Here is a 22,455-nt window from a genome sequence, read left to right on the forward strand (position 1 = left end):
GAGAGAGAGAGAGAGAGACATTTGTCCACCAGCTTTTCCTGTCTTTGGAATCTGAACTTGTTTGGTAACGCACATGCAGATGTGTAGCTTTAGGCGATATTCTCTTCTCTAAGGTGTATGTGTGTGCTATCACCACTGCCAGAAACATCATGGCAAAATCAAATTTTGCGTCCCTGCGGCTGGGAAAACAACACCTGGAGATCATCCGCCTGAATTCTGCTCGCCATCATGGATGATTTGGGGCATAAGGCTGATCAGACTAGATCAGGGGTCCCCAAACTAAGGCCCAGGGGCCGGAAGCGGCCCAATCACCTTCTAAATGCAGCCTGCGGACGGTCCGGGAATCAGCGTGTTTTTACATGAGTAGAATTTGTCCTTTTATTTAAAATGCATCTCTGGGTTATTTGTGAGGCATAGGAATTTGTTCATATTTTTTTTCAAAATATAGTCCAGCCCCCCACAAGGTCTGAGGGACAGTGGGCCGGCCCCCTGCTGAAAAAGTTTGCTGACCCCTGGACTAGATCCTTAACTCCTTACGTTAATATAGTTGGTCCCTTCAACAGCCTAATTAGCTATCTAGAAAGTGGAATGCTTTCCTTTTAATTTCTCCTTGGCAATCTGAATGTAGTTTTGTGTTGTGCACAGGCACAACTTGACTTAGTTGGATGCACTGCTTGAGCAAACCTTGGAAAACAATTAGGGTATCTTTCAAACTGACTCAATTTGATTGCATAATTACTCAAATAATGGTCAGTAATGGAATACGTAGGGTTATCTTCTGGCTAATCCTCAAGTAATGGAATTGTGTATCTCATTCTTTTTTCCCCTCTCTCTCCTTCTCAGCCGTTCCCAATGTGCAGGGGAAAAACTGAGACACAAGTGATTATGGGAAGTAGGGAGAGCCACTGGAGGCCAGCAAGGAAAAGGAGACCTTATCTTAAGCAATTAATCAGGAAACTCATATTGTAGGACAATTATTCAAAGCTCATTCTAAAATAGTTTTAGAGCCCCAGGTCCTAAGATACTTTCCCGCCTCCCCCACCCACCCACTTTTCATTTGTCAAGGTCACTTGGAGCACCAGGGGCCAAGCCTTGCTGCAGTTTGAAGAGGGCTGTTTTTTAATTGTGCTGCTTTGGACACCTTATCCTGTTTCTCTCTCCCACCCCCCACCCCCTTTATTTTAAGTGGGTTACCTTCTGTTGGTGTTGAGCAGTCGCCAGTTTAGGAGCCAGCCATCATTTTCTTCAAGCAAAGTGAAGCAGCAGATAAACAAAAGCACAGATTAGTGTGTCTCTTCCCCCCCCACCACCACCACCCTGTGGCAAGAGGAACAAATTCTTTGCAGATCTGAATCTCTTGCATCTCAGCCTGGGAGAATGCTTGCGTGGGTTCTTGCTCAGGTATCATACAGGAAGTACAAATAGAGGAAGGAGGAATTGTTCCTTGATCCTTTTGTATAACATCCCTAGATGCCCTTAGTCTTGCCAGTTCCTCAACATCAACTTGGATTCCCCAAAAGAAAGACATGTAGAAACCATGCTAACCCTTGATTTGTTTTACCTATGGTTTGTTTCACAGGCAAGCTAATAAGTAATGGTTTATCTGTACAAAACTTGGTTTGTTTCCTAACCGTGCCTCTTCAGGTGTCTTGAGATGTGATAAACAAGCAAACTGCAGCTAGGCAAGGTTTTTGAGTTTGCCCACATCAGCCCAGTTAACCCATTGCTAAGTGAGAACAGGCTTTGCCCCTCCCCTGATCTTTTGCTGCCATGCTTCTTGAAGCTAAGCCATGGTTTGGCGTAGTGTACATGAACCAGGGCTCATGGGTTGTGTGGAGCAGAACAAATCATGAGCGTAGGATCAGGCATAACAATAAGCCAAACCATGCAGCAAGAAGAACTAGGGAGAGTGACGTGGCCACATGTTCCAGCTTAGCCGTGGTTTGCCTTGGCATTAATTTTCAAACTGGGATCACGGAAAACAAACCATAGTTAGTGGGCTGGATCCAGACATACAAAAAAAAACCCCCACAATTTGGCTTAACAACAAGATGGTTTCATTGTTATGTGTGAACCAAATGGCTATTTTCTTACAGCTTCTGAAAGTTCAGTGGAGTAATTTTAGTATGCAGATATTAGGGCTTATTAGAATACAAGCATTTGTATTCTCTGAATAGGCCTTCTGGAGAGAGAGCCTTTTCTAAGGTGATGTCTTCCCCAGCACAGATGTGTGCAATCTATTTATTCACTTGGTCTACTTATATATCTACCAACACCCAAAAATCTCTAGGGGCTTTACAGTAAATTCAGTGAAAACAGCGAGTCATCTTTTAAAATTGCATATTACAAAACGCAAAACAGCAATATAATAACGGCAAAGGCCTTAGCAAACAACCAGATTCTTATGTGGGATCTAAATGCCCTCAGCATGGGAGCCATCTGAATTTCAAGAGGAACTGGGCAGCAGAGTTTGGGTGCCACCACGGGAAAGGTTTGTCAGTGCCAAACAAGGAGATCCCAGCACTGGGACATTTTAAGGAGGGCTACTTTGGCTGATCTCAGCTCAAGGGCAGGTACATATAGGGAGAGAGTCTCTGAGTGTTTCATTTTATTTTGCTTCTGAAATAATAAAATGAAAATTTAATTGACCAGTAATTTAATCCAGACCTTAGAAAATACATAGATAGGGTGTCCACCGCAGAAAACGCCACTTCAACTAGTGCCCTTGCCCTCGACCCTCCTGCCTCTTCTTGCAACAGTTCTCCAGCCCCATTGCCATTGCAGTTGCTCAGTTTCCAGGACCTGAGCAGAGAGATTTATCAGAAGGCGTTGCAGTGATGCATGCGGTTCTGGGAGGAGAAGCGGTAGATCTCCGCAGCCCTCCTCCACAGAAAAGCCTAAGGTCATCGTAAACAGCGAGAGGCCTTCGAGTGGATGTGGTTTTAATTTTTCTCATGCCCTCTAAATTTCGCTGCTTGCTTGAGTGAGAAAACTACCCGCAGAACTATTACTCAGCGTGATGGCCCGGTGCTCTGGTAGCACTTTTCCAGGGGTGCTGACAGCAGCGTTTTGAAGCTGACAGAGAGTAGGGCTGTCCTCTCCAGTTTCAAATGGCTGCTGAGTGCCGCCTGAGAGGTGCTACTGTGTAGCTGCATGGAAGATCACACTACCTGATAATTCCCTGCCTGCCCGCCCCCTGCCCCCACTCCTCAGCTCCCAGTCCTAGGGGCACTTGATGCGGAATGGGTTAGAAGGAGAAAACACAAGAGAAGGAAGGAGGCCAGCTGAACATGGAGAGAAATGAACAGAGTTCTTGTTGAGTGATAAAACGAGCGAGGGGAGGCTCTTTTCAAAGCTATTATCTACCCTCTTACAGTCTTATGTTTGAAAAAACATAGGGGGAGGGGGTGGAGGGACTCCTATTGCCTCCCCCCCCCCAAAAAAAAAAACACAGAACATTTTATGCTTTATTTTAACTTGTGCATGCAATTTCTTTTCCCCTCTCCAGTTACTTATTATAAATAGTGTTCTGTATCTGTGCATGCATATGCTCAAGGACTCCTAACCGAGGCTTGAAAAATTCCAGGGCTGTTCGCATGTCAACCATTTCAAACTAACAGCGTTATTGGCATCCGTCAGTCTCTGGAGACAAAGGAGTGCACCTCCAGGGGTGAAGACAAGCTGCTGCATTAGCAGCACCAAAGTGACCTCCCCAGCGCGTATGGAGGTACTGGGCTGCCCAGATGACAAGACCCCCTTCTCGGCCTCGCTGGTGTGGTCCAAAGGAAAGCACAGCAAAACATTTGGCACCAGCTTGGCTGCAGGAGTTGCCAGAAGGAGGTGCACAAGGTGCCACCCAACTGTCTTAGGGACTCCACTCCGGATTTGTGTAGGGTTTAGCCTTTTCTTCTCCCCAAGATATCCTGCAAGGCAGAAGAATTTTAGGAACAAAGTTCTCCTTCTCTTAAATTACCTGACTACCCAGGTTAACGAGCCGCACCTGCCCCTCACTTACCTCTAGAGCACGTGCAGAAACCACCTTCTTGACCGTTGGATCCACTCTTGGTCTCGTCTGCTCAATCTGCTGGAGCTTTGTATTTGCATGCCTGTCAAAGCTGTTCCCAGGATAGTGGTTGCTGACGCATGCTGACAGCTTCTACGAGCCACAGGTGAGAGCTGAGTGCAGGTTCTGGCGTAAACTTGCATTAACTGCAGAGGCCAATGTCTGCAGCAGCCATTTTTCATTTTTCTCTTTTTGGTGACGATCTAGCCTTGTATGGTGCAGCAAATGAGCTACATGTTATTCAGTTCGGAGGTTTCCAAACCTTCACCAAGTCCCCCTTTCGAGCTTCAGATCTTAGATTGCTGCACAGTTGATACAAACCAGCCACCACGTGCCTCTACACTGCATTCTGTTTTTTCCAGGAAATACTTATTTTTAAAATTTTTAATCTATTTATCAAAACATTCCTATCCCAACCTTCTGGTACAAAAGCACTGCTCTAATTGGCTTCCTATCTTGCATCTCAGTTTGTCGCCCCCTTTCCATTTATCTACTTTCTGCAAGGAATCCATAGTCCTTGCTTGTTTCCCTAACTTGTCCCAGTCTTATTCTCTTGCACTGATGCCTCTCATTTGGGGGATGCAGGTGTGGGGACATGTTGGCAACACAAAAACATTGCCTGTCTCCCACTAATCCTCTGGATGCTGTCAACTTCCTACAGCGAACAAGATGTTCTAATTCTGGTCTTCTTTGGCGATCACTCATAGCTGAGTAAGATTGTCTTCCATAAACACGGTTTTAACAGTGAGTCCATAAGTGACTGTGAAGGCAAATTCTGGATCCACACGTCCTTCTACAGTGGGGACATTGGTTTCCGGGTGGAAGTTGATCACAGTGTGGATTTACCAAGTGTGCCTTCCTCTTAGCACGTTTCTCCCTTTCATCCTGAGTTCGAACATCTTCAAAGCCCATGACACCTTTGGTAAAGGCTGTTCTCCTATTGGAGCGCTCGCAGGCAAGTGTTTCCCAATTGTTGTTGTTTATACTACTGCTTTTTTAAAGATTTGCCTTGAGATAGTCTTTAAACCTCTTTTATTGACCACCAACATTACACTTTCCATTTTTAAGTTTGGAATAAAATAGTTGCTTTGGAAGATGATAATAAGGCATCTGCACAACATGACCAGTCCAATGAAGTTGATGTTGGAGAATCATTGCTTTGACACTGGTGATCTTTGCTTCTTCCAATACACTGGTATTCGTTCACCTGCCTTCCCAAGTGATGTGTAAATCTGTTAAGGGCTGAGGAACAAGATCATAACAGTGGCAGTTCTGCCTTTATAGGTTGCTCTTTGCAAATCTACCCCAGCCTAGATCTCGTCTACCCTGCGCCAAAAGATACTTGGCTAATTGAGCTATGAATACCTTACTCTGATGCAATGTGCCAGAAGCGAAGCACCTGTATTGATACTTTTTTTAAAAAAAGTGCATTCACTTTATTTTAGTGGGGGCAGAACAACTTGCATGCGCACATAAGCAATTTGTCTTTTTCTGCCAATTTGTAGGAACACCTGGCAGGGGTGTGCTGTGCAAATTTCAGTATCTTTCCATCTAAGTTTTCATGTTGCCTCTCTCACTATGATCTCTGAAGCTGGCTTTGAACGAGAGCGTCTTTAACAAGAGTGTGAATTGAGAGTGGTATCATTAGCAGCCTGCTATGGAAGCAACCAGGAAGGAAGGTTGCCTTTTTAAACCAGAGCTTGTGTTTAGGTAGGGAAGTTCATTAGAAGCCCGCAGAGGGTGTAGATAGATTGGGACTTAATGCAGTTGACTTGCCTTTTCTCTCTCCCTCTCTCTTTTTTCAGTAGCACATCCCTGTCCTTAAAAATATATGGCTGGGGAACCACGGGCCATGCCATATTATTTTCATTAAGCTTTACACCTAATATGTTGTACCAAGTGTACATCTAAAACGTTAGGGTGGAAACTTGTTTGCGCTCACTTTGTCAGGGAACCTGATTGACTGCTATCTCGCTTGTTGGCAGATCCAAGTTTACTGCTGTCTTCGCTATTTTCACACAGGCATACATTGGGTGGGGGCCTGTTTCTTCTTTTTAAATATATATTTGTATGGTGGTAGTGCTGCTGTTGCAGACCATCTTAGATCAGACCACAGCCCAGTAATGCCAATCGTGTAAATCGAAAGCAGGGTTTGTGAGGTAGGTCCTGGTGTACTGCATGGATTTGTGTGTCATTGCTAGGGAAAGAATCAGAGGACCTTAACCTCTTGTTTATGTGTGCTTTAAGTGATCTCTTTACCAAAAATGGAGGTAGGGAGATGAGCGGGGGAGATTGGAAAGATGACCGGTGAGAAGTTCTCTGTCTCTGAGGGTTTGGACATGGCATCCAGTTGAGACCAACCTTTGGATGGTCTTATGCCATACTGACTTGCTTTTATTTTTAGCATTGTGCTGTTAAAATTGTCACCTAAGGCATGCTGATAGGGATTTTGCAGGGGTATGTGTGCAATGGCCCATTTAGTTCAGCATTCTGTTCTCTCAGTGGCCAAACAGATAGATGCAAGCAGACCCCCTGAGCTCAACAGTGCTCTCCCTCCCGGCCCGCGGACTGTCTGGGAATCAGCGTGGTTTTTACATGAGTAGAATGTGTCCTTTTATTTAAAGTTACAGGTAGGTAGCCGTGTTGGTCTGCCATAGTCAAAACAAAACAAAATATTAAAAAATCCCTTCCAGTAGCACCTTAAGAGACCAACTAAGTTTGTTATTGGTATGAGCTTTCGGGTCTGAAGAAGTGTGCATGCACACGAAAGCTCATACAAAGAACAATCTTAGTTGATCTCTAAGGTGCTACTGGAAGGAATTTTTTATTTTTTGTTTTCTCTTATTTAAAATTCATCTCTGGGTTATTTGTGGGGCCTGCCTGGCGTTTTTACATGAGTAGAATGTGTCCTTTTACTTAAAATGCATTTCTGGGTTATTTGTGGGGCATAGGAATTCTTTCATTTTTTTTCCTTCAAAATATAGTCCAGCCCCCCCACAAGGTCCGAGGGACAGTCGACCGGCCCCCTGCTGAAAAAGTTTGCTGGCCCCTGGCTATGCTTCTGCCTTGCTACAGGTCTCCTACATTCCCTGTGGGCTTCCCTGGTGTCAAATAATAGGGAAGGGGCAGTTGAGAGCAGGGCAGATAGATGGCCTTGTTGCATTGGGTAATGCCTGTTTGCATCTGTGTTTTAAAATGAGTGAATTTGGGGGTTTATTTTAAAGTAAGACTTTGTCAGTGCTAGCATGAAGAGCCCCTTCTCCACAATATTAAATAAGTAAGCACAGGCTGGGGAAACTAACTGTTTACTTGCCATCCCTCCCTCCCCGCCAGCTCACTCCTGTGGCAGTACACTTGAGAAGTGTAAATACTGCCTGGATACCCAATCTGCAGATCGTAAAACATGAGCTTTTGTCAGAGGATCGGTGGAGGATCTTAGATGGCTCAGAAATTTCCAACCCAGAAGCACTTGAAAAGGGAGATTATTGAAATACTCCAGATAGTGACATTGTCTCGGGTGATCTCCAAATTCATATTTCTTTTATCGGGAATGAGCGAGTGTGAGAAATCTCACCTTAATGCACACTATTACCATAGCTGTGCCCCTATTATACTATTGTAATCGGGTCTGAACCAAGAGCAGTGATTAACGATGGCAATTTATTGTATCTGACGAGGGGAGAAAATGGGAGATGTTGTCGTTATCATAAATCATATCATAAATAACCAAAGAGAAGCCCTCGGAAAGCTTGTGTGGTGTCAGCAATGAGGCACTTTTCGGCGCGTTCGCCCAGGATGGTAGCCATAGAAACCCCAAAGTCATATTGTTATCTTAGTCTTGCTGCAGTTATGTGATACAACCATATTAACATATAGATTAGGCCATTTATAATACTCGGTGTCATTTCAGGTTAGCTTGCTTATATAGCATTTTAGGGCTCTCTCCTTTTCATTCTGCAGAATGTTAGGGAAAGGCTGCGTTTTCGCAGGTCAGTCTCCAGCCATTTATAACCCATCAGCGTCACACAACTGTCAGCCCAGTTAATATACTCCTGTTATTGATTGGTTGCAGTGTGCAAGTTGTCACTGCCTAATTACCTTGTCTTTGCTAATAATTTCATTTTTAACAGGGGGTGGGAAATGAAATATGTTTAAACAAGGAATATAGTGCATATACTTTACTGAGTTCTTTGGTTCAAGAAGCCCGATTTATTGCTGAGGTGCAGATAGAGTGGGGGGGGAGCCTGTTGCAAACATCCTAGGAAAACTTGCTCAGCTTTGCAGTTTGTTTGTTTCTCGTGCTTTTTGACTCTGTGCGGTGTCTACCCCCTTCCCCCCCCCCCCGGTTGGTTGTCGCTGTTCTTGTTAAGGTGAGATGCAGTGTAGGCTGCAGCTTGCAGAGGGGAAAATGTGATGATGGGCAACTGAACTGTTGCCAGCATAGCAAATGAAATTATTTAGAATTATATGGGATTTGTGCATAGCTTCATCTCTCTCTCTGTCTCTCTCTCTCTCTCTCTCTCTCTCTCTCTCTCTCTCTCTCACACACACACACACAGACCATGTTTTCACATTTATTCCTTTAAAATCGAACTCTGCAACTCACGGATGATCTCTCTTCACCGGTTTACAAATCTTAATTGAGCCATTGGCTCGCCAGGGTTATCGGGCAAGCAACTAACTCAGCCATTGCACCTCTTCCCCCTTGCCTCCACAAAAAGAACCCATAGTGTGGGGATAACAATACTGGCCTACCTTGCAGGATTATTGCAAGGAACTCTGGGTTAAATACCGCATTTTCCTGTGTATAAGATGACCCCATGTATAAGACGACCCCTATTTTTGGAGCCCAAAATTAAGAATATTTAATTGCAACATTCTATGTGTATAAGACGACCCCCAATTTTAAACTTAATTAAAAAAATTGGGGAGGGAGATATAGTCTTATACATGCAAAAATACAGTATATATGAGACATTTTGAACACTTCAGCGCACTACATAAATGCTGTGTTGTTGTTGTTGCTGCTGCTGCTGCTACTGGAAGCTTGCATCAAATTCTTGTTCAGCCATTCCCAGTGTTCTCTGCCCATCTCTCTGTGTCTCCCTTTCCCCTGTGAGCCCAGTCAGTCATCTGCCGCCCAGTGTCCTTTTCTCTGCATGCTGCCCCCATGTCTGGCAGGTATATGGGGCCTACCTGTATCTCCCATGTACCACCCATTTATCTCCCTCCCTTTCTCATTGCCCTTTTGCCACTGTTGTGCTGCGCTTTCCATGTCTCTTGCATGTGTGTTGCTCGTCACTGTGTGTCTCTTGCATACTGCAGTCAATTTCTTGCTCTCTCCAAGGTATGTGGTGGTCATGGCAAGGCTTCCCCACCCGAAGTGCTTTTTAAGCGAAGCTGGGTACTCTTAAAGCACAGTATAAATGCATGGTGGTGGTTTTGGTTGTTACTGTATTCTTATCACATTTGGTTGTTACTGTATTCTTAATGGTACCAAACAGGAAAAAGAGCAACCCAGACCCGTATTTTGGCACCACCATGCAATAATATATTTTCCCCTGTCTCTCTTCAGAAGCTACCCATGCAGAAATTAATTCTATTTGTTTTACATTCAAACTTTCCTGCTCTGCATTATCCCTTCTGGTTAAGGGCAAATAGCAAAGTTTTAAAACCCAAGTTTTTTTTAAAAAAAATCTACAGTCAGTTTACCTTCTGATGTTTAAAAGTCTTCTTTAAAATGAATGCCCTGTTTGGAAACTCCAGAAGTGATATTTAAAAAAAGAAAAGTGTGTGCACACACAAGCCAATAATTAAATTTGCAGGACCTCTAGCTGTGAAAACTTGCAAAAGGAAGGCGTACACTAGAAAAAGTTGACATTTTGCTAGTCTTATGCTGTAATCTTTTTGATGATGTTTATGCTTTTAAATTTGTCAACTTCTTGCATGGCTTCCCAGCAGGAAATTACTAAGTAAATAAATAGTAAAACAAACCAGGTAGCCTCAGCCAACCTTGCAGACAAGTAAGAAACAACTTATCACTACCACGTTCCCACCCCCTGGAGCTTGAGCAATGACTTGCCTAGAAGGAGATGGTAGTTTTTCTCTTAGCGAATGTCTAACCCACAGCCTTGGAGTAATAAACCCTGCACTAATCCGGGAGCGGAGTCCTTAAGATGGCCGGATGGCGCCTTGTACACCTCCTCCTGGCAACTCCTGCAGCCAAGCTGTTGTCAAACATCTTGCTCTGTTTTCCTTTGGACCACATCAGCGAGGCTGAGAGGAGGGTCTTGTCACCTAGACAGCCCAGGACCTCCATATGCACTGCCTAGGCCTGAGCTCCGGAGAGGTCACTCAGCTGCTGCTGCTGCTGCTGCTAGGGGAGCAGTTAGGAGTTAATGGCCTCTGCAGCCACAGCAGGCGCTGTGATTCTCCAGTGGTTTGACTTCACCCCAGATGCACACTCTGTTGTCTTTTGAGACAGATGGATGCCAAGAACAACAGCAAATGTATTCATATGGCACCTCAGAGTGTTCCAGGGACTTCTCGTTACCTTGTGGGCCTTTTAACAACCCTGTAAGGTAGGTCCCATATTGCAGTTGAGGATGAGCGAGCGTGCCTTAATTTAAGCCGATGGAGAATTCACGACAGAGATGGGATTCAAGCCAGCATTCCCCATTCATAGCTCAAATCTCTTTGCTGTTAACTGTGCAGCATCTCCCTGTCACAGTAGCTGCCAATCGGCTGGCATTCTGAAAAGGCCAAGGATCCTAAGGGATCCTTCATTGGTTACTACAGAGATTCAGGAACCAACATTCCATGGCTTTTTTCCCATGTTGCCATCATAGCACTTGGGAATCTGACCCATGCTGGGGTATGTTTGTGTGGAAACAGCTGTGTAGGACTAATGCCTACTGCTTACCTGGGGAGGTGTAGTGGGAAACTCTTCCTTTTTTACATGGTTGGAATGTGTTTTTAACATTCTGTTGGGAGCCGCCCAGAGTGGCTGGGGCAACCCAATCAGATGGCTGGCATATAATTATTATTATTATTATTATTATTATTATTATTATTATTATTATTATTTTCTCGGTTAGTTGCTCGTGAGTAAGCAGCCAGGACTCCGCTGTTTCCTTTAATGATTTTATTGTGCAGACTATGTACAGTGCAGAGCTAAAAAGTTCATGTCTGTATCAAGCGGTGTCAGAATCCAGGAATGGCCCCTTCCAGTTCTGACCCCAACAAAAGAGTTTTGGTATACGAAAACCCCGCCTTCCATCCTTTCGTTTCACCCCACGACGTCTTTGGGGCGACGGAAATTGTGTTCCCCCTGTATCGCCCCCGGGACTGGGGGAGTGCTGGGTCTCTCTTGCATCCCCAGAGCCTCTACTCCCTTTCCCCTGTGAACTCTGCCCCTCCTCACTGGACGTCTCGCCGCTCTTTTCGCTTCCAGAGGAGGTGCTGCTGGCAAGGTGGGACTGGGGCTCCCTGTAGCATCCAGAGAGCCCTTCCACCACCTTGCGCTGCATAGGGGACAGTTCCCTGACAATTATTATTATTATTATTATTATTATTATTATTATTATTAGTTGTTGTTGTTGTTGTTGTTGTTGTTGTTTTTGTTCCATCACCCTGCACACTTATGCTTTTGGTTCCGCTGCGGAAAGTTGCCCGTGTTGGAATGCAGCCCTTGGGTAGAAAGAGGTCCACACCTCTCTGCTACAGCATCACTAATATCGGCTAACATTTTGCTTACTCAAGCTCTTCCATTTTAGTAGTGAAAGAACTCAGGCCTTTAGGAAGTGTAAGGCACTCCATTGCAGCCCGCCCCCTCCCCATGCCATACAACATGGCTAGCATTTCTTTCTCTCTCTAATAACTGGCTTCTTGTGAGCTGCTGTCAGATTGTTGGATTGTAGCACTGCGTTCATCCAGGGTATAACCTGGAATTATTTATCAGCTGTCCTGGGTATTGAAGAGTGGCAATGCGCAATTACTCAAGTCTAGTTCTCACAAAGAGCAGGTGAAGAAGTAAACCTGTTTTCAGGCTGCAGGCTGCTCATACGATTGAATGCTCCTCCATCCACAAATATTTCCTGCACACTGAAAACTAGCATGTCAGAGAGAAGAATTCAAACTTAGTGTTTCCCCCTGACATTTTGTTTTCTGCACGTACAGTGCGTTTATAGTCACCCAGAGAATGTGAGTTATAGGTAGAAGAAAATTTTGTATTTTGCTGTGAAGGAACGTAATCATGTGAAAGCTCACCTTTCGTCTGAATTGATACAGTCTAGAAAGAGGTTTAGCTTTTCACATGCTCTTGTAAGAACGCAAGATACCTAGAGTATCTTTGGCTTTTAGTAGGCCTGTCAGTATCTGTCTGAAACACCTTTTAGAGAACTTGTTAATAACTCTTGATGGACTATCGGAAGGAGGAGCTATTGAATGGTGTTTTTGCGGGTGATCAGAGGTATCTTCTGAAGCGGGGTAGCGGGAATCATAGTTCCTTGGGCCCCTTGGAATTTGATGCAGGGAACTAAACAACATGAAGGCATTTTTCCAGGTCTGCATTGGGCTGACATCTATAACTTGGAAGCTGTTCCCTATGAATTTGAAATGTTTTTCCAGCACCACCACTCATTCCCCTCTTAATTCATACCATTATAGGGCAAGAAAGCATATTTCATTCCCATAATAGATCAGATAATGATTGAACCAGATTTGAGAAACCTGCAGCACAAAAACTGGCGGTTCAGTCTATTTCTAGCAGGTGCCGACTCAGTCAAGAGTGATTTGCTTTTTTTTTTTTTTAAGAGAGACAGAAATGTGCATGCCCATCCAAGCAAAACTGAACTGCCTAACACTTTTCTGTTTTTCACAGAAGGCTAAGGCTTTATCCCCGGGCAAAGTCTCCACTCTGGACTGGCTGCTGTAAATCCTCTGGGCCTTGGCAAAAGCTCGACTTGTTAGCTCGTTTTACTTAATTTGTGATGCTGGCACTCATTCATGCTTCAGCCCAGGGCTCTTGACTCAACTCTCCTAAATCGGGGCATTGACACATTTTAGAGGAAAGAAACATCCCCTCCCATAGCCTGAAAGGAAACTCTTCCAAATGAGATTCTTTAAGTTGGATTCAGAATAAAGGAAGACTTTGCACAGTTTCAGAATAATATTTTATTTTATTTTTAAAAAATGTTTGTTAAAATAACAAAATTGCATACTCATTCCTCCTTGCAGCCACCTTCCAAAAACCAAATAATTCTGGGTATTCCTCACTAATAGCATCCACAGGTTGCTTTCATGCTGGAGTTTTTAAAATTCTTGCAATTACCAAGCTTCAAAAGCAGCCTCTTGGTGAAAGAGGATAAATGAGGGCCGTTATATAGTTAAGCGAAAGACAAGCGTGTACTGCACCCACTCTCATGTTGCTAAGGTCAAGCCAGACAGACTTTTTTTATGAAGTTGGGTAAATGAATATACAGAGGTTATTTAACAGTAGTAGAGCTAGAGAATCATTCTGTGATTGAACCGTTGGTTGTATCCAACCAAGTGCTACTCAGAGTAAACCTACTGAAATTAATGGACCTAAATTAATCTCATTCTTTGATTTCAGTTGGTCGACCCTGAATGTGACAAACCTGCCTCCCTGGGCTCCTTTGGGAGGAACGACAGGAAGAAAAAAAACATTGAATACAATTCCATGTAGCTACATTGATTTTTTTTAAAAGCTACACACCCTGACATAAGCAAAAAGTGTCACATATTAGGGGACATTTGATTCTAGATGACCAGCTATATTTTCTTGCCGCTACATACATAAATATATATACTCTTGGGATTGTATCCAACACTGATGTTCTGTTCATGCAACAGACTTTTGCTTGCACAATGGAATGTTCCTCCTACTTTCCCCTGCAGCTTCCTGCACACATGCAAAATCTGTTCTAGACAATTGGGGGACACTCTGGAACAGATATTTAGGGGTGCTTAGGGAGAGAACCCCTAAGAGAGAAACTGGAAATCCTGCTGTGCTAGTGAAAGTCCACTCACACAGCGTTGGATAAAACTCACGGTGGTCAACCAGAGTTGTTTATGTTTTGCTTTTGGTTTATTTGGTCCACTCTTCCTTCCTTGCTATTTTACATGTAACTTCAGTGAAACTCAGTAAAAATAAGGTTTCAGGTTGGTTGGTTGGTTGGTTGGTTTAAAGAAGGAAATAAGACATTTCTCTCTCTTTGAGGATATATATTTCCTTGGCCCTCTAGCAAAATCCAGCACACCTAGAGTCTCTCCTCTGGTTGTGATATTTTGATCCAAAGAAGCAGACAATCATTTGATGTGGAGGGAGATGCTGCAGTTGGCTCCAACTGAAATGGTAGATGTAGTGGATTTTTTTAAAAAGCAGAAAAATTGCTTATGGACCACAATTTGAGAATGGGTTTCTCTGAAAATATGAAAAAGATACCGTGTATATGTGTACCATTTAATATGTATACTTTATCTGATAAGTGAAATGCTTTGTTTTTGTACATTTCTTAAACTGAGTCATTCAGTCCATGTGAGCTTAGTTCTTGTGATCTCTTTATAGAAAGTTGTGCTGTTGTCTTAAGTAAGCTAACAACTTTCCCTTTACTTGTTTCTTGCAACAGAGGAAGAGGAAGAGCAGGTGCCCACTGATGGCGGGACTTCAGCAGAAGCCATGCAGGTACCTTTGGAAGAAGAGGGAGAAATGGAAGAAGAGGAGGCTGTCAACGACGAAAACTACTTGAGCAAGAGGCCATTAGAAAGTCCCGAATCTGAGGAAATGCCTGCCACGAAGCGGCCAAAACTAGCTAGCGTGAAAGGAGATAGTCCAGACGGGATGGTGGAACCGCGTGAGCCTCTTAGTTCAATCAATGCCCAGAAGGTGCCCCCCATGCTTTCCCCAGTTTGCGTTCAGGATGGTGCTGACGTGGCTCCTCTCTCTCCAGAACCGCCTATACTGGCTCCCATTGCAAAATCGCAGTTGCCGGTTTCCAAACCGTTGGAGCCGAGAGCATTTACACCTAAAGCAAAGGTGAAAACGAACTCCCCAGGGCAGAAAACTAAGGTGCCCAAAGTTCCTCCATCACCAGCAGTGGCTGGAAGCCCCATCCGCTCTCCAAAAACTGGACCCAAAGAGAAGAAATCGCCGGGCCGATCCAAGAGCCCCAGAAGTCCTAAGAGTCCAAAGGTTCCAGTTCATGTCCCTCAGGTAGCAGTTAAGCAGGAGACCCCAAGTAGAACGCCCTTGGCAGCATTAAGTGAAAAGATGGGGAAAGAGGATATCCAGATAAAACAAGGGCCAACCCCCGTTGACGCTGGGAAACCAAACAGTGAGAATCCGGCGAAGAAAGTGGCCGTGCTCGACAAGACAATTGACGATTCCATTGATGCTGTAATTGCTCGTGCTTGTGCTGAACGGGACCCGGACCCATTCGAGTTTTCCTCAGGGTCAGAATCGGAAGGTGATGTTTTCACTAGCCCTAAAAGGCTGTCTGTGTCAGAGACTACAACCCCCAAAGCTTCTGTTTCAGCTAACAGCAGCTTAAATAAAGCAGGAAGCACCCCAATTCCTCCCTCTGGTGGAACGTCAAGCTCAGACATTTCATGGACGATGGATGACTCCATAGACGAGGTCATTCGAAAAGCAAATATGGGTCCTCCTGCCAATTTGCCGGCAAACTTCCCTTATTTCTCATCTCCCTCTGCTTCTCCACCAACTCCAGAGCCTCTGCTCAAAGTTTATGAGGAGAAAACCAAGCTGGCTTCCTCAGTAGAAGTTATGAAGAAGCTGAAGAAAGAGTTGAAGACAAAAATGAAGAAGAAGGAGAAGAACAAAGACAAGGAGAAGAATAAAGAGAAGAACAAAGACAAGGAGAAAAACAAAGACAAGGATAAAGACAAAGATGGAGGCAAAGAAGTAAAATTTCCATGGAAGGACTTGATCAGAGATGATAACTTGGATCCGTACAAGTTCAAAATTAAAGACTTTGATGATGAGCCAAAAGTGAAGGTAAAAGATGGCAGCACCAAGAAAGAACGAGAGAAGCATAAAGACAAGAAGAAAGATAAAGGCAAGAAGGATAAAGACAAGAAAGACAAAGAGAAAGTTAAAGAGAAAAATAAAGGCAAGAATAAATCTTCGTCAGTGCCTCTTGTTCTGCCTCCCAAAGACCTGCCCCTGCCCTTGTTTAGCACCCCGGCTGCCATGAAACTCCCGTCGCTGTTGCCGGTCCTCCCGACGATACTTCCCGAAAAACTCTTTGAGGAGAAGGAGAAGCCCAAAGAAAAGAAGAAGGACAAAAAGGAGAAGAAGAAGAAGAAAGAGAGGGAGAAGGACAAGGAAAAGGAGAAGAAGGAGAAAGAAAAAGAAAAGAAGGAGAGGGAGAAGAAAGAAAAGGAAAAAGAGAAACACAAACACGAAAAAGTAAGCAATTGGCGTATTTTGTGGTGGGTTTCTTTATTGCTCAGCTTCCCACACCATAACAGAATTATACCAGAGCAACATCTACCGTATTTTTCGCTCCATAAGACGCAGTTTTTTCCTCCTAAAAAGTAAGGGGAAGTCTTTTGGAGCGAATGGTGGTCCCTGGAGCTGAATTGCCCAGGGGCCAAAAGAGGATCATGCTTTTTATTTTACAAAGAGAAAAGGGGGTGTTGAAAGGACCCCGCTCAGCAGCTGATCAGCAAGAGATCGGGAGAGAGATAAGAGTCCCGGCTCCCTTTCAGCCCCGCCCTCTTGCCACGCCCTCCTTTGTTGAATGTGCTCCAGAGGGAGGTTGTTTGTTTCCCCAGCAACATGTGACTGCCTGATTAGATTATCTGTCTGGAAACTGTAAAAAAGGTTCCCTTTCTTTTAGAAGCTGCAGAAATGTGAGTTGAACCCCATAAAAACAGGGCTTTTCCTCTTTGCTTTTCCCCCTTTGCAAAAAAAGCTGCAAAACATTTAGCTGATCCTCAAAAAACCAGGGTTTTTCCCTTTTCAAAAAAAGTTGCTAAACTTTTAGCTGATCCTCAAAAAAGGGCTTTCAGAGGAGGAAAACCAGAAAAAAAATTGGGGGGTTTCCTCCTCTAAAAACGAGGTGCGCCCTATGGTCCAGTGCGCCCTATGGAGCGAAAAATACGGTAAATATATGCTTCATAGGGTTCTGAAACAGTAAAATGTTTAAACCTAAAAACTGAATTTATCGAAAGGATTTCACAGTAGTAAAATGAGGATAATGGAATCATAGAAGCCTAGAATTGTAGAGTTGGAAGGGACCTCGAGGGTCATCTAGGCCAACCCCCTGTGATGCAGGAATCTCAGCTAAAGCATCCATGACAGATGGAGGATAAGGCTTTGTTTTCCCTCCGCTGTCGGAGACAGTATGACTTCAAATACCAGTTACTTAGAATCACAAAAGTATTTTCAGGTCCTGCTTGCAGGATTCCCATGGACATTTGGTTGGATACTGTGAAAAAAAGATGCTGGACTAGATGGGCCTTTGGCCAGATCCAGCAGGGCTTCTGTTTATGTTGGTCTTTTAATTATGAAAGTTTAAAAAGTTAACAGATCTCTAAATCCACACCTTTTCTTCAGTTTTCACCTTTACCCTACCCTAAGTCTTCTTTTAAAATTTGAGCATGTTCAAGTTAATCCTCCTGTACTATTCATTTAGGGCAGGCATGTCCAGAGTCCGTTTTGGGGGCCTAATCCGGCCCGCCGGTAGGTTTAATCTGGCCCCTGTGGCAGTTTATTTCCTGGGGTAAAATCCAAAAAACACCTCAATAACCTCAATCCTAAAATAAAGCTCAACAACTTAAATCCTAGAAGAAGGTCAACAACTTTGGTCGGCCCTCAGGGGTCGGCCCTCACTTCATGAAATCTTGGCCCTCTTTGAAAAAAGTTCGGACACCCCTGATATAGGGGGACTATATCAGTTTCCAAAGCATTACTTGAGGTTACATACACAGGAAAGCTTGCAGTCCAAATAAAAGAATAGGACAACAGGGGTGTTGGAGGCAAGAGTGAAATGGAAATTTTATTTATGACCTCGTGTCTTTACTGGTCCAGCACTGCATCTCCAAAAGGGTACTTTACATTTTCTGTCCTGTATGCCAATTTCCTAAATAAATCAGCTCTATGAACATCTAGCTGCTATTTTTCACTGGCATTAGATTGCTCCCTCCTCTATACTACAACAACAACAACAACAACAACAACAACTTTTTATTATTTATATGCTGCCCATCTGAGTGGGTTGCCCCTGCCACTTTGGGCGGCTCCCAACAAAACATTTAAAATACCGTAAAACATCAACCATTAAAAACTTCCCTTCAGGGCTGGCTTCAGATGTCTTCTAAAAGTGAAATACTGTAGTTGTTTATCTCCTTGACATCTGATGGGAGAGTGTTCCACAGGGTGGGTGGGTGCCACTACCGAAAAGGCCCTCTGCCTGGTTCCCTGTAGCTGTTTGTCTTGCAGTGAGGGAACTGCCAGAAGGTCCTTGGAGCTGGATCTCAGTGTCAGGGCTGGACGATGGGGCTGCAGATGCTCCTTCAGGTATTCAGGTCCGAGGCCTTTTAGGGCTTTAAAGGTCAGCACCAACACTTTGAATTGTGCTCAGAAATGTACTGGGAGGCATTGTAGATCCTTTAGGACCGGTCACTAGTAACTGCTCCCAATCACCAGTGTAGCTGCCACATTCTGGATTAGTTGTAATTTCCGAGTCACCTTCAGTGGTAGCCCCGCATAGAGCACATTGCAGGAGATTACCAGCGCATGTAGCACTCTGGTGAGACAGTGCATAGGCAGGTAGGGTCTCAGCCGGCGTACCAAATGAAGGTGGTAGACAACTGCCCTGGACACAGAATTAACCTTGTATCTCAGCTGTCCTGGTTTGAACAAATAGTGCTCCAATTTCATAGTAAGTCAATTTCAAACCACAAGTTATGATGGAGATTTATAAAACCGATCATCGCTTTAAACCAGGACCCCTAGCTGGTACAATAATCCGAAACTCGGATTCTTTAAAAGTGAAACAAAACTCGGTAGATGTTTTCCTGGCCCTGCAGGAGTAGGAGAGGGGATGGGGCTCTCTCACTAGCACTAAACAATGGTTTAGCATTGCGTGTAAACCAAGCTGCCAATACTGATGGCTGTTGACTTCCCATAGCCCAACCATCTGCAGCGAGGGCTGAATTGGAGATACATTGGTGAGAGGCATCTGCGTTGTCTCAGTTAATCTTGTCCCCAGTTTCAGAGAGGCAGCGGTCCTCCTCTCTGAGAAAAGAGGAGGTCCTGGGGAAAGAACAGGCTCAGGCAAGGGAGGTTTGTCTCAACTCAAAGATACACAGTCTGCTTGGGAGGAGGTGGGTGACAGGGTGGTATCCTTAGTCAGAAAATCGGGTCATTTGGGTTTTGGCAACTGTGTGTGCATCTTTTCCAACCTTCCCCTTTTCCCATCCACCCCAGCCATTTGCCTCTTCACTCTCTCTTTACTTCTCTTTTTATTTTATTCTATTTAGCTTGCAAGCTTTGGGGTAAGAAATCACGCTTTAAATCCCCTTATTAACCAAACTAGGTAGGGAATTATACTTACCTCGTGGAAAACCACGTATAAATAAATACAGTAGTTTTTGAATAACTAATCATAGCCACAGCCTTTCACAATACAGGGCGAGGGGTGGAATTATACCAAAACCACACCATGTGAACAAACTCAAAAATAATTCCCATGAATGTAGTTTTCCACTGCCATTCCATAACTGGTTCTTGTCTAGGTTTTGTATCCTGGTTTTTTTTTTTAGAATTCAGTGTAACATTAGGAATACAATGGAACAATACCACCTATTAAAAGTCTATTCTTCATAGCCCTAAAATATATTGTATTATAGGGAAAGCCATATAAGCTCGGGCAGATTACATTGACAAAGCTTCCTGTTACCTTGGTGAAAAGTCCCTGTCAAAAGATAAACTTTAAAGCCAGGCTGCATGAAAGAGTCCCTGGATAGAATTAAAATTTAAACTGATCTAGACTGATAAGCTTTAAAAAAAAAAAAAAAAGTCGGAAAAAGTCCACCTCTTTGCTGCAAGTCAGGATTTTGAAAATAAATTTCCCCCCTTTTAAATCTCTTGAGTGATTTTCATTTTTTGCAAGGCCGCTCTGCTGGTGTCCTGGAAAAACGGAGAGTTTGAGCTTTATCAGTTGGTGCCCTGAGGTATGTGGCAAAGAAGCTAAATCCTTGAAGATTAGCAAAAAAAAAAAGAGGGGGGGAAATGCAGCACATGGCAATAAGGGGCTTATATGACTACTAGTATTAGTTCAGGTGAAAGAAGTATTGCTTATACATAAAACTGGACAAATCCACTGACAATGTATTTTTAGTTAGCTACAAAGGAGTCTTATATTGCTGGACTTTACTTCTTTGGTGATTTGGGAAGCTTAGTAATCCACTGTAAATGCTCTTCTGCTGGCCCGAATTTCCAGTGTTGCTCCAGAATTGCAGCTCTTTAATTTTTAACCAATGAAAGCTCATGTTCCTTTAACATCCACCTTTTCCGTAACATCCACCTTTTCCCGCTTCTCTTGCATTTGCACGCATCTATTCTCTCTGTCACAGACATACAGAGGTTCTTCTAACCTTCTGGTTTCCTGTTAAATGCAAAGATTCAGGTTACCATTTGGAACCTTTCTGGATTGTGACAGTTGGACAAGAATTAGGAGACCCAAAAGTTAACCCTATAAGTAAGTAAGCAAGCTTTTGGGTGGGTCTCCATACTTGAAAACTAGTCATGGGGGGGGGGAATCAAAACATGATTTCCATTAAGATTTTTTTTCTGATCAGATAAAATGTCTGCTGCAACTGATGCTGACACTTGAACATTTATTCCTTAAACGGTGTTTTTCCTAGAGTTGTTTATCCAGTGGCATATTTAGTGGCTGCAGAACATCATAAAGCAACAAGCAGAAGGCTATATTTAAGGTGCAAACTAAACAGCACACTCTCCCACAATTTTCTGCCTCTTCCATTTTACTAGAACATTACCCCCAGAAGCTGAATAGCAGGTCCTGAAGTCTCAATAGGATGTATTTCACCATTGTGTAGCTTAGGCACAAGCACTGGTGACAGCTGCCAGCTTAGATAGTTTCTAATAAAGTTGGCGAATTCATGAAAGGCGGGTGTATCGATGGTTGGCTTTATTTCTGTGCCACTTCCATTCAAGCAAATCCCAAAGTGGCCTACAAACCATAAACCTCACACTGCAGCATCACAGTTGACAGCACGCGACTTGCACAATTGGCAAATCATCACTAAAACAATTATCCATAATTATAATCTATAAAACAGTGCTAACAAAACAGCAGCTCAAAAGCTAAACATTATTACATTATTAAACGGCCTCGTTTCCACCGCCATCATTCAGACCGGACACTGAGGTCCAGCTCCGAGGGCCTTCTGGAGGTTACAGGGAACCAGGCAGAGGGCCTTCTCTGTAGTGGCGCCCGCCCTGTGGAATGCCCTCCCATCAGATGTCAAGGAAATAAACAACTATCTGACGTTCAGAAGACATCTGAAGGCATCCCTGTTTAGTGAAGTTTTTAATGTTTTATCGTGTTTTAATATTCTGTTGGGAGCTGCCCAGAATGACTGGGAAACCCAGCCAGATGGGCGGGGTACAAACAAACAAACAAACAATAATTACATTCACACACACAAACATTAGCTCAGTAATAATTTGCTCTACTCAGTCTATCAAGATACACAGCCAGTATATAAGAGGACCCTTATCCAAAGGAAAGACCACCAACAGAATGGAACTATAACAAGTGCCTGGTCTCCCAGACACATAGGCATGTGTCCATGGATAGCCATCCTACTCCCATCCAGGGTGGTATCCCCCAAAATTCTGCTGTCACCGAGAGATTGGATATAAGCACCACCCACCCCTTTCCTTTGGACTCCCTATGAACAGTAGCAACCTGAAACAACAAACAATTATATTAGCTGTGAGAGCCAAATGGAACTTCCCAATACAGTATATCTCTGAATGCCAGTTGCTTGGAACAAACAAAATAGGAAGACCCCCGTCTTTACTCCTTGTTTCGAAACGCACAAATGCCTTAGGTTGGCTGTTAATGAAACAGAACACCGGACCAGATTGTCTTTGCTCTCAGCCCAACAAGACAACTCTGTGTGCATGTTTGCCAACTCCTGTTATATAGCGCATTGAATAAATGACAACAAACAATGACGTACAAGTCTAGCCTGCTTTGTGAATGTCTGCACTGAATCATAAAGCCAAAGACTGGAGAGGAAGGTGATTAATGGTGTTTATTGGGGCACCTTGCTGATTTATCCACTGGCTCTCAGCCAATTAACTTCGAATA

General features: G+C 43.8%; 1 protein-coding gene across 3 annotated transcripts in view; it reads left to right on the top strand.

The window, feature by feature from the left end:
• Positions 1–22,455, top strand: part of TAF3 (TATA-box binding protein associated factor 3) — a 131,626-nt gene that overhangs the window by 73,226 nt on the left and 35,945 nt on the right. For 2 of the 3 annotated variants that reach the window (XM_033163002.1, XM_033163003.1), the window contains exon 1: positions 16,470–16,511. The exons of the other annotated variant lie outside the window; for it this stretch is intronic. The gene's annotated coding sequence lies outside the window, so the exon portion shown is untranslated. Of the gene's footprint in view, positions 1–16,469; positions 16,512–22,455 lie in introns of those variants that run through there. 3 annotated transcript variants of the gene reach the window in all.

This window comes from Lacerta agilis, chromosome 10, assembly GCF_009819535.1.
Source record: "Lacerta agilis isolate rLacAgi1 chromosome 10, rLacAgi1.pri, whole genome shotgun sequence".
In the NCBI taxonomy this organism is placed as follows: Eukaryota; Metazoa; Chordata; class Lepidosauria; order Squamata; family Lacertidae; genus Lacerta; species Lacerta agilis.